Source organism: Mesoplodon bidens (genome assembly GCF_964165515.1).
Source record: "Mesoplodon bidens genome assembly, chromosome: 10".
NCBI classification, from domain to species: Eukaryota; Metazoa; Chordata; class Mammalia; order Artiodactyla; family Ziphiidae; genus Mesoplodon; species Mesoplodon bidens.
Window position 1 is genome coordinate 13,519,625 of NC_138172.1, and position 13,001 is coordinate 13,532,625.

The window sequence follows — 13,001 nt, forward strand, 5'->3', positions numbered from 1 at the left end:
AGTGATGATCACTGCCCTCTATGTGATGTTTAAGCAAACCTGTGTGTGTTTGTTTTTTTAAATAAATATTCTTCCCTCAGGTGTTTCAGAGTATTTTCTATAACTGGTCAAGTATCTACCCTAGTATTTGGAGTTAGACATACCTGGTCCTGAAACCCTGCTTTGCCACTTCTGTGAGACCATGGAAAGTTACTGATCTATGACTCAGTTTTCTCATCTGAAAAGTGGGGATAATAATACTTACACTTCATAGGTATTTGAGAGGATCAAGGGTAACTTGGTAAGCAAAGTGCTTAATTACAATTAGCACAATGTCCAGCACATACAAGCACTCAATAAATGTCAGTTAATATTTGTTGTTATTATGGATAAGGCAAAGATGGTGACTAGAACTGTCTGATAAATTATATATTCATTCAAATTCACTCTAAAGATACATTCTAAATCATCCACTTATATTAACAAATCAGATCAGGATTTATGATTAATAAAGCTACACTGACATCTCAGTATATTCTTTCTTTTTCTGAAATTATTTTCACTTATGTTATTTATTTGATTCATCTCTAGGAGGTAATATCTGCTTTCGGGAAAGGAAAGTGAAGGACAGAGAGAAAAATGACTTATGAAAACTTAGCATTAAACAAAGCTAGCCCAGAAAATCAAATCTTCTGACCATTTGTAGAGTGCTAGTATACTATGCCAATAAGAGGAAATAGCAAAATCATAACTCAAAATTAATATGTTCTCTCAGTTTCTAGAAACTGAGATCAGAGAGAAGCTGGGGAAGCAATGACAAACAGAGCTCTGTGGGTAATAAATACTGCACTGGGGAAACTTAGCATTAAAGTTAAAATCAGAGCTCATGTATTACAGATTTTAGCTAGAATTACTCTGGAGAAAATCTGACCAACACTTTCCTTTTCAGAAGCAGGGAGAGGCACCTAGAGGGGTTATCTAACTTTCATATTTTTTGCTTGTTTGTTTTGCTTTGCTTGTAGTTAGTAAGTGATTAGGGTAGGACGTGGTATCCATGACATTAGTCTTTATACCTATTCTTCTCTTTTCATACAGTGTAGTTGAAAGGCGGGAGGGGAGGAGGTGTCCTCCACCTAACTTTGTGATCTTGGCCAAATCACAATCTCTCTAAGCCTCAATTTTCTCGAATGTAAAGAAGGGATAACCCTTACCTTAGAGGCTTGATGACCAAATAAGACATCTATGTGAAAAGGATTTGTAAACAAGAAAACACCAAGCCAAGGTGAGAAATCATTATCACACGGGCATAGTGAATAGATTTCACCTTGACTACAGAGCCCTGCCTGATTGGTATTGGCGATCTGGAATGCTGTTAGGGTTTTGAGGATGCACTGGGACCCACAGGAAAAAGGAGTCATAATAGATCTGGGATGCTCCCATGGGTACAAGAGTGGAAACTGGGGACACATGTAACAATATTTAGGCTGCTGCCCCTGCGTAAATGTGTAGTGGCTAGGATGGGGAGGGGGAAGTCTTTAATTAAGAGACTATGTTCTATGGCATAGTTTTCTTTACCTCTCTGTTCCCACAAAATGTAAAATTCTGTAAAATGGAAATTACCAAATTCAGTGTTGTCTTGAAGATGCAATTAAATAGTATATGCAAAAGAGCTCAAGAAACTGCAAAGCAACCTCCAGTGGAGATGGATTAATACTATTATAGCATAAAAAATTACACATGCAGCCATATCTTACCCATAGAAAATAACTCCTTTATGTGTATGAAAATAAAAGTTAATTACCCCTCCATAATACAGGCAAAACAATATGAAACTGACATTCTTAAGTGAATGTTAGTAAAAATATTTTGCCCACTTTTTCAATTTCTAGCTTTTTGCCTGTCACTTTAAATTGGCTAAATGTTTGACAGATGTTCAATAACTGACATAGCTTATCTTCCTCTCTCAGGCTCCTTTCCTACTCAATTGCCAGCATTTCTAGTCGCTATAGCAACTGTAAACATTAATGATTAATTCTAACATGCCAAGGGGATTTAAACACATTCTTTCTTAAGGAAAGAAAGGAAAAAAAAATCTATCCATCTCTGGCAAGATGGAAAATATTATATGATTTAAATTCCTTAGTTATAGCGTTTATTAAACACACAAGCCTATTTCTATAGGTAGCATAGGTAATGAGTTTTATTTTCTCCCATTTGACTAACAAAAGGAATTGTGGGGAACTGAGAAACTCAGTTTTCTCTCATGTGAAGGAGAAAGAATTAGTCTGGATAAATGATAAATAAAAGAGCCTGAGGGGGAGCTTTGAAAGCAACCACCTGAGGTCACATGATACAGAGCATTGTTTCACAGGTATTTGGGTACAAGTTTAGGTCCTTCCACTTAAAGCCTCAGTGGTTTCAAAAGTAAAATTGGGATGATGGTATCTATCCTACCCACACATGTCACCCTCAACTGTAAAATATACAAAATACATGGTATCATTACTATCATCTGTGAGAAAGTAAGTAATAGTCTACCCTTTGGAGGAAACTAAAAATAAATAAAAAGAGAGTAGCATTGACAACATTTATTTCAAGCTGTTGGACCATGGGCCAGATCTGTATAATAGTTGTGTTCTATTTTCCATGCTTATGTTATAAATTTTTAAAAATTGATTGCTAACAGACAAAAATTGAAATATTTCATATAGAATTCCACATTATGGTTTCTCATGAAAAACCCTAAGATCAGGCAATACTAAGCCTATATTTCTCCAAGGCAATAATTGGCTTGAGATGAGCAGTCGCTGGCATGTTCGAGTGGGGCACATGAATCTTGGCCAGACATTCTTACTTGCCTGGGGCTTAAAGACAGAAGAGGTTTCAAAATCTGGCTGAACCTCTTATATACATCACATGCATTCATAAAATAAACCTTCCTGACTTCTATCAGTCCTAACCACTTTGTATTTCCTGGTTTTCTTGTGTGAAGCAGGAGGCAGCTAATACCTGTGCCCGACTTTGGTGGACCAGCACCGGATAACTGCTTCTGCTCCCACTGGTGACTAAACAACTCCTGAGGTCCAGCGACTCACTAAGGCAAGCTTAAAGGGAAGAAGCCATCAAAATATTGCCTTTCTTAATGGGCAGAAAGCCTCAGTAGACATTTTTCCAAAGAAGACATACAGATGGCTAACAGGCACATGAAAAGATGCTCAACATCGCTAATTATTAGAGAAATGCAAATCAAAACCGCAATGAGATACCACCTCACACCAGTCAGAATGGCCATCATTAAAAAGTCTATAAATAACAAATGCTGGAGAGGGTGTGGAGAAAAGGGAACCCTCTTACACTGTTGGTGGGAATGTAAGCTGGTGTAGCCACTATGGAAAACAGTATGGAGGTTCCTCAAAAAACTGAAAACAGAGGTGCCATATGATCCAGCAATCACAGTCCTGGGCAGATATCCGGACAAAACTATAATTCAAAAAGATACAGGCACCTCTATGTTCATGGCAGCACTATTTATAATAGCCAAGCCATGGAAACAACCTAAATTTCCATCGACAGACAGATGGATAAAGAAGATGTGGTACATATATATATATTGGAATACTACTAAGCCACAAAAAATGAACTGTCATTTCCAGCAATATGGATGGACCTGGAGATTATCATACTAAGTGAAGGAAGTCAGAAAGAGAAACACAAATACCATATGATATCACTTATATATGGAATCTAAAATATGACACAAATGAACTTATCTACAAAACAGAAACAGACTCACAGACATAGAGAACACACTTGTGGTTGCCAAGGGGGAGGAGAGGTGGCAGAAGGATGGATTGGGAGTTTGGGGTTGGCAGATGCAAACTGGTATATATAGGATGGATAAACAACAAGGTCCTACTGTATAGCACAGGACACTATATTCAATATCCTGTGATAAACCATAATGGAAAAGAATATAAAAAAGAATGCGGGCCTCCCTGGTGGTGCAGTGGTTGAGAGTCCGCCTGCCGATGCAGGGGATGCGGGTTCGTGCCCCGGTCCGGGAGGATTCCATGTGCCGCGGAGCGGCTGGGCCCGTGAGCCATGGCTGCTGAGCCTGCGCGTCCGGAGCCTGTGCTCCGCAACGGGAGAGGCCGCAGCGGTGAGAGGCCCGCGTACCGCACAAAAAAAAAAAAAAAAAAAAAAAAAAAGAATGCATGTATATATATATAATTGAATCATTTGCTGTATAGCAGAAAGTAACACAACATTGTAAATCAACTATACTTCAAGAAAAAAATCTTGCCTCTCTTGATGTCTAAGTTTTTCCCTTTAAAAATTATTGTGGCAAAATATACATAAAAATTACCATTTTAACCACTTTTATGTATACAGTTCAGGGCATTAAGTATGTTCAAACTGCTGTACAACCATCACCATTATCCATCTCCAGAACTTTATCATTATCCCAAACTGAAACTCTATATCTATTATGTCTGTCATTCAACAAATATTTAATGTGCTCTTACTACGTGCAGGCATTCTTCTAGGCACTACAGATAGGGCAGGACATACACAGCAGGGGTACAGTTCTACGGGAAACAGATTTCCCAAATCCTGATCATGTTTCCAGGATGGTAGATCTTGCGGTTCATGGAATTCACTTTCTTTATCCTGCAATAACTGTTTGAGGACGGGATCCTGAACTGTAACCTTATCTTTGAACATGGTAACAACCGGACATCATTTGTTCTTGTTGCTTTGCTTCCCCCCACCATGTACCCTCATCTCCATTTTTCATCAGGAACTATTTCTCCTCCCACTCTCAGTAGATGTTATTATATGAGTAAGGCCGATCCTCATTCTGGCTCCAGGAATGGGCACGTGTTCTAGGCCTGCTCAATCAAATAACCCTTCAGTTATCCTAATTACTTTAGAGATGGGCATATGACTCAAGGTGACACATCACAGGCACTTCTGAAACTTTTGCTAAATTTTGCAGAAATTATTGGGAATGCGGCATTCTCTTTCTGCTAGCGTTACCGTGAAGTGAGAGTCACTTTGAGGAAAGTCAGGCCAAGAGATGGAGAGACAGATTCCTAACACTATCATTAGAGAACTAAAATCCAGCTGCCTCTAATGGGAATTTTACACCAATAGATTCTCATTTTTGTTTAAGCCCATATCATTTGGATTTTGGCCCTTGCAACCAAAAGGATCCTGATTAACAGAACAATTAGATAATAGACGTAGTATTAAAGAGTGTTATATAATCTTAACAAGTGTCCAATGGCCAGTTGTATGGTGACTTCTGGAAATCTGTTCTCAAAGTTTACCTTCTAAATTCTCTTTAAAACAAACTTATTCCCATTGCCCCGCCCTAGTCCTGCTCCTGTTCTAATACATCCTTGGCATCTCTGCTTTAATTCTTCTTCCTCAGATGTGTATGCAGCCTCACTCTAATTGAAAAACATGTTATCTAAAAGCCTATGCTAAGATTTTAGATGCAATGTCACATCTACCAACTGTTAGCCATGTGATCTTGGGCAAGTCACTTCAACTCACTGAGCTGTCTGGCCATTAAGTCCACCTGTGAGAGCATGAGGATGAGGAAGGAGGCAGGTAAGTATTCCCTAAGGTATCTCTGTAGTTGATCTCTTCTGATGGATGGTGGTGAAGATTCAGGAGAGACGTGAGGGGTGGAATGAGGGAAGGTCCTTCTCACTAAAAGCTCTGAGCACAAGCGTTCACTGTTCATCTGGTATTTGCTAGGTGGTCAGGAACTAGCACACTGTGAGTTGGCACAGGAGAGACACAAATGACAGTCAACCACAAATGGCCTGGTTATCCTGCAAAGAAGAGCATGAGGCTGCAGCAGGGTCAGGGCTAAGGTCTGCAGAGCTATTTTCAACTGGCTTCACAACACAGAGCTATCACCTCCTGACGTGTCAACTTTAGCTCTAAGGGACAACAAGATACATATAATTTTAGCGTTCTTGCCACCCTTCACATCACTAATTGCTGGGTGAACACTGATTAGCTGACTCTTTTTGATGATGCAGACCCTAGATGCACTTGTTCAGCTTGTGGTAGAACTTCTTTTGCTCCCCATAAGCTTCTCAACCAAGACTTGTTGAGCAAGGGGTGATCTCAGTCTTTAGCTGACTCTCTGCTTGTGGATAGTTGCATGGAGCCCTTACTGACCTCTAAGGGTAGGGGTGCCAAGGTCACAGTTCAGCTATCAGAAGAAACGGCCAAGTCTATTTCTGGCAACACTTGTCTTTTCTCTCCTGAATATGATAAAGAGCTGAGAAAAATAAGAGTACAATAAAAAGATTCAGACCGGAGAACTATGGTCAACAAGCTGAGAGTATGTAAGAACAGGACTCCATATAAGAGAAAACATAAGCACACATTCTATAAAACAACATTTACAAAATGTGTGCATGGAATACTGCTTCAATTGAATTTAAAGTGGCATTACATGATAAAAACGTGGACAAATATGTTTGGGAGATACTGGGTTGAAAAAAGTTGGGTACATTTATTCACTACATTTTTCCTAATCTCGGCACTGTAAAATCTCCAAAAGATTTGATATGCAGTATTTACCAAATCAGGGAACAGCCTGACACCCTCTTAAGCTACAAGAGTTGGTCACTGGAGATGAAAAATGGCATTTCTATTATCACAATGTCATAGTCATTCAGGAGCTATTAAGTAAAATATATGATTAGGTCAGCAGTCTTTATTTAATTTATTTATTATTTTTGGCTGTGTTGGGTCTTCGTTGCTGTGCACGGGCTTTCCCTAGCTGTGGTGAACGGGGGCTACTCTTCATTGTGGGGCGCAGGCTTCTCATTGCGGTGGCTTCTCTTGTTGCGGAGCATGGGCTCTAGGTGCACGGGCTTTAGTAGTTGCAGCACATGGGCTCAGTAGTCGTGGCTTGTGGGCTCTAGAGAGCAGGCTCAGTAGTGTGGTGCATGGGCTTAGTTGCTCCGCGGCATGTGGGATCTTCCCGGACCAGGGATTGAACCCGTGTCCCCTGCATTGGCAGGCGGGTTCTTAACCAGTGCGCCACCAGGGAAGTCCAAGGTCAGCAGTCTTTAGCTGACATTTATTTTGAAAAAGCTGCATTATAAAAGATCTAAATAAAAAGTGTGGGAGAAGAGGTTCAAAGAGGCAATAAGTCTAAGAATGAAGAGCATGATTGATCCTTAAGTAAGACACATCTTAGTTCTCAGCAGGTTAGTTCTAAGTCATTTACTCTCCTTAAGTCTCATGCGTAAAATGGGAATAATAATTTACTTTTCTCACAGGATTGTTCTGAGTATTTCACCTCCTTTGCTATTCTCGACATGTCTGTAATGGGATTATAATCTCTACTTTCGAAAACTGTTTTCAAATAATGTAAAAACTCTCTTATCTTCATACACTGTTGGATCCTAGAGTTGGTTGGTTAATTGAAAAAGTTGGTAGAAGTGTGAGACCATAAAAAATTCCATATTTACATCTTAAACATATCATGCAATTAAATTTACATAGTTTATCTATTTATATAGTTTACATATATTTATTATTCATTATTTAAATGTTTATTTTTCAGGAAATTAAATTTATTATTTGTCATTCTTTTGACATAGAACCAAATGCCCCTTTGTCTTTTTATTTTTTATCCTTTTAAAAAAAGTTTAATACTGACTTGGGTTGTTGTTATCATTTTCATATAAACTACACTCATCACGTACAACCTGCCCTCATATCCTGTGTTGATTTCCTTAAAAACGGACTTGTAAAAATATATTAGTAAAGAATCCTACAAGAGTTTAATGATTCCCCCCAAACTCTTATAATTGTCTTGCCCACAGCATCTTTATTTTTTACTGACTTGCCTTTATTGAGTCTTCCCCAAAGGATTTCCTGTAGTTTTTATGGAAATGGAAATTTTTTCCTTTTCATGATATTTCAGCACTTTATATAATATTTAAAGTACATAATTATAAGTACAACTGGCATAAACAAGTTTAGGACTAAAAACAACTGATTCTTGGCAAGTATGCAACTCAACAGGTAGGAACAGAGAGATACACGTTTACCTGAAAGTAGCCTTCCAGCCACGAACCTACAGCTTGCTACATGGAACGATCACTGTGTATCACAGAAGGAATGAAGAGAATCTGCTTATCCAGAAAGTTAGTTAACGGACGGTGCTTTAAAATGTCATATTCTGCTTTATTGCCCCATATACAGACTCTTGCTCATTAGACCACGTAACTTTATCTCAAGGTCTCTGCAAAGGCTGCCTAGAGAGGCACTGCAGGTTGACTTCTAATTGTGGTTGGTACCACTAGGGGAGACTAATGTGGGACTTTACAGGTATGATCGCAGCTCAATGACAGATGAATGTGGAGAAGAGCATTTTTAGGTATCCCTCAACTGCATAATATTGATGATTGTCCAGTCCATACACAACAGAGCATTTCAAACTTTCCTACTGATGTATCCCTCATTGAGGAGTAGATCAACACACACTTCTGAAGGCCCAGAAACAAATCCTGAAGCACTTCCCCTGCAAGTCTGGAGTGTTTACATTACTTACTTATTCTACTTCAGAATGCCATGGCACAATATATTGATGCTGGATTTAACATAAAATGTTTTAAAATATTGCCATGAAATTCCTCAAATCTGTTAATAAATATAATTCTCAGGAATGAGCATTATGTCACACGGTGTCAAACACTATTAGGAAAAAAACCAAAAAACAATGAAAGACATGGTACTATTTTAGAAATATCAGGGAAGGAGTAAAAATGAGCATGGTTATGAAATGAGAGAAGGCGGCCAGCCATGCTGGTGTCTGGGGAATGAGAATTTAAGGCATGGAAACAGCAATCACAGAGGGCCCAATACAGGCAGGGGCACATTTAGTGTCTTTGAGAAACAGTCTATGGCTAGAGCCCATTGAGACAGGGGATGGTGATTGAGAGGTAGCCAGGAACCAGTTTATGGAGGCTACTAGCCAAGATAATGGTTCTATATATTTTTTTCCTGAGTGAGATATAAAAGCCTTTGGAGAGTTTTAAGCAAGGAAGAAACATGAGATGACTTATATCTCAAAAGTATCATTCTATGTCTTATAATAAGAAACAGCTGGAGAGGGACAGGAGCAGAAGCAGGGGGACCAGCTAGGAGGCAGTTATGAAAGTCCAAGATGGATATGATGGGAATCTGGATGAGGGTGGCAGTGGTGGAGGTGGGGAAAAGTGGCTAGATGTAGAGTATATTTCAAAGGTACAGCAGACAGGATTTGTTAACAGACTGGATGGAGGTATAGGAAAAGAAAGAAATTAAGGACTATGTCTTAAGTTTCAGTCTTGAGCCACTGGCTGAATGGAGTGAGTTGCTGTTTCTCACGACTGGCAAAACTCTAGGAGGATTAGATTTAGGAAGAAGATAAATGCTCAGGTTTGGTCATATCATCTTTGAGATAACTATTAGGAAACCAAGCATGCTAATGACAAGACAATGGATACATGAGTCTAGGATTTAGGACGGAGGGGTGTTGCAGATAGACATTTGGGAAATACGAGTATAAAGATGGCAGTTGAAGCCATGAACTGGATGACATGACTAGGGCGTATGCACATATAGGGGGTCCTGAGCCTGAGGATGCTTATAATTTACTTTAAGAAGATGACAGGAAAATGAGACAAAACCAGGAAGGGAGACCAAAATGTTAAGCCAGTGATATAAAGGGGGTACCAAGAGAGCTGTAGCCCAAAGGCCTAGGGAAGAAAGTATTTCAAGAAATTTAGAGTGATCAACTGTATTGAGGGCTGCTGACTGGCTGGATAAGACGACAACTGAGAATTTACCATTGGCATTAGTACCCTGGAGATCACTGACGAGACTATTTTTGCGCAAATGTGGAGAAAAGTCCTGTGGGGCTGGGTGCAAAAGGCAGTGAAACAGAAGATGTAGAGACAACACTTTGGCGAAGTTTTGCTGCAAAGGAGAGCACAGAAACTGGGTAGTGAGGTCAGAGGAGTTTCTAATTTATTTAAGATGTGAGACACTGCTACATTTTTAAATGCAGATGGGGAAGATGCATCAGGGAAGGAGAATATACCTAATGCAGGAATGAGGAGGAAAACAGTGCCTAGAGCAAAGTTCTTGAGTGAGTGAGAGGGGAGAGAATCCAGACACAAAGGTGACCCTAAATAGGAACCCAGAGAGATTCTGTGTTTGGGTTTCAGGGAGGGAGCAGAAAGTACCCATCACTACAGCCATTATACAGGACAAAGAATCAACACCTCTTAGCTGGCTACTGCAACTACCACTTTCTTTGTCTCTGCACACACCCCTGCCCTGATGCAGCCATTTTCTGCACTCTTCAAAAGAGTTAATTTTCAAACTATAAATATAATTACCTAAAACCAAATGGCTTTTCATTGCACTTACGTTACAGAACAAAATTCCTTACATGGCTTCATCAAATCTTAGTAAGAACATTTTAAATGTTGAATGAAGGCTCAATATCTTCTCTTAAAATTTTTTTAAAATTAATTAATTAATTAATTTTTTTTTTTTTTTTTTTTTTTTTGCTGCGTTGGGTCTTTGTTGCTGCGCATGGGCTTTCTCCAGTTGCGGCGAGCGAGGGCTACTCTTCATTGCAGTGCACAGGCTTCTCATTGTGGTGGCTTCTCTTGTTGTGCAGCACGGGCTCTAGGCGCCTGGGCTTCAGTAGTTGTGGCACATGGGTTCAGTACTTGTGGCTCACAGGCTCTAGAGTGCAGGCTAAGTAGCTGTGGCGCACGGGCTTAGTTGCTCCACGGCATGAGGGATCTTCCAGACCAGGGCTTGAACCCGTGTCCCCTGCATTGGCAGGCGGCTTCTTAACCACTGTACCACCAAGGAATTCCCTCAATATCTTCTCTCAATGAAAGTGGTCTTGAAAAAAATGGGGGGAGGCAGTTTCTGTAATTTTTTGTATGTTTCAACAGAAGAAAAAAAGGTCCCTCTGTTTTCATATCATATATTACAATGTGACCTAGTTAATCCTTTAAGAGCTAGCTTTCAACATCTTTGATCAGCTTCTTACTGTGATATGAAAGATTAGATCCTGTTCCTAAGACACAATCTCCCATTGAACATTTCCTTGGTGAAATGTTTAATATTGTGGCCAGTGGAGGAAAATGAAATTTCTACAAATGCCTGTGTTATCACGAATGAGAGCATTTCTAATAACTGTGAGGCATCATCACTTTCAACCTAGACCCTTCTGTTCCTCATGGATACACTTTTCCCACATAACAAAGAGCCTCTGGGGACTTCCCTGGTGGCGCAGTGGTTAAGAATCTGCCTGTCAATGCAGGGGACACGGGTTCGAGCTGTGGTCCGGGAAGATCACACATGCCGTGGAGCAACTAAGCCCATGAGCCACAACTACCGAGCCCGCACACCACAACTACTGAAGCCCATGCGCCTAGAGCCTGTGCTCCACAACAAGAGAAGCCACCGCAATGGGAAGCCCATGCACCGCAACGAAGAGTAGTCCCTGCTTGCTGCAACTACAGAAAGCCCGCAGGCAGCAAGGAAGACCCAACGCAGCCAAAGATAAATAAACAAACACATAATTAATTAATTAAAAAAAAAAAGAAAAAGAGCCTCTGACCCACAAAAATTAAAAAGATTTCTTCGAAAAGGATTCAGCAAATAATCAAATCCCTAGGCTACTGGCCAACTGTAGATTTGATACTGGAGCCAGGTTGGGAGTTGATAAATTCCTTTCTTCATTTCTGGCTAAAGAATGGAATCCTTTACTTGGTCTCCATAAGACTGCTGATGAAATTGTACCAGGAATATAAAAATGAAAGTAATCCTAATTTCCTTCATTTGTAAGTAAATTCTATATCACACTACCTTGTCTTGGTGATGATGGTAGAGTTGGCAAAATATTTTTGTGTGTGTGATTTGTGTGATTGTAGGCTATAACGGTATCACAATATGAAGCTGTTTCAAGGACTGTAGCCTCTGTAACTACCCTGGTAATAATCTCTGCGGTGTGTATTAACATATCAATGCTCTGAAAAACTGGACTGAAAGTCAAAATCCACTCAGATGTAACATTTCGGGCCCAGTCTCTTTGGGTGATGCAAACAAAAGCAGATATATTGGTCTTTGTTGGGAAATCTTGTCCAATAACAAGATTGGCATCAATCATTTATAGTTTTGAAAGACTTTTGACTATTTTACACTCACTCTTTGGTTTCACATGATAAAGCACGATAGAAAAACTGAGGGAAGAGAAACAGGGTCCTTGGCATTGAGCATATGAGCAGGAAGTATCAATTAGATAATAGCAACAAAATCATTAGAAATATCTTCTCACTTGAACTTAGGCAAGACTTTTACTTTACAGACGTAGCTCACACAGCTCATTGCTAGAATACTAGAACACAGCTCTTTTATTTTCTGGCCCAGGGCTCTTATTATAGTACTCTCACTTGAAATTTGGGAGATTTAACTTTTAAAAACTCTGGACTTCTATCCTTTTTAAAGGAAGAAGGAAACGAAAGAGACTGAGGAGGAGGGGGTAGAAGAGAAGGAGGAAAAAAGGAAAAGAAAAAGAAAGACCTGAGTCCACACTCCCATATGCCAGCAGTGGGTTCAGTGTTAAAAACCTTTCTTCTTCTCTATGGACAAATTTATCTCGGGTTAACTTTCTGGCTTGTGACCCCAGAAACCTGATGAAGGTGAAATGTCAGTCGTGTGACCAGGCAACGTTGTTATGGTAAAAATGACCCAGGATTGGCACCCTGCATCTGGCTGGGAGGAATGCAAATGAACTATTCATAAATATCTGGTGTTGGGCTTCCCTGCCTGTGATGATTTTCACCACTGGGCTTGTTCCTCTGCAGAACTTTGGAAGATCTGCCAATAGAAATGTTACAAGATATCTTTTTAAGACATGGGCCTTCTAAGTCAGGAGGCTCCACACTTAACTGATTCTTAATTGTTTG

General features: G+C 39.8%; 1 protein-coding gene across 7 annotated transcripts in view; it reads right to left on the bottom strand.

The window, feature by feature from the left end:
- Positions 1–13,001, bottom strand: part of CNTN4 (contactin 4) — a 560,752-nt gene that overhangs the window by 206,469 nt on the left and 341,282 nt on the right. The window lies entirely within an intron of this gene.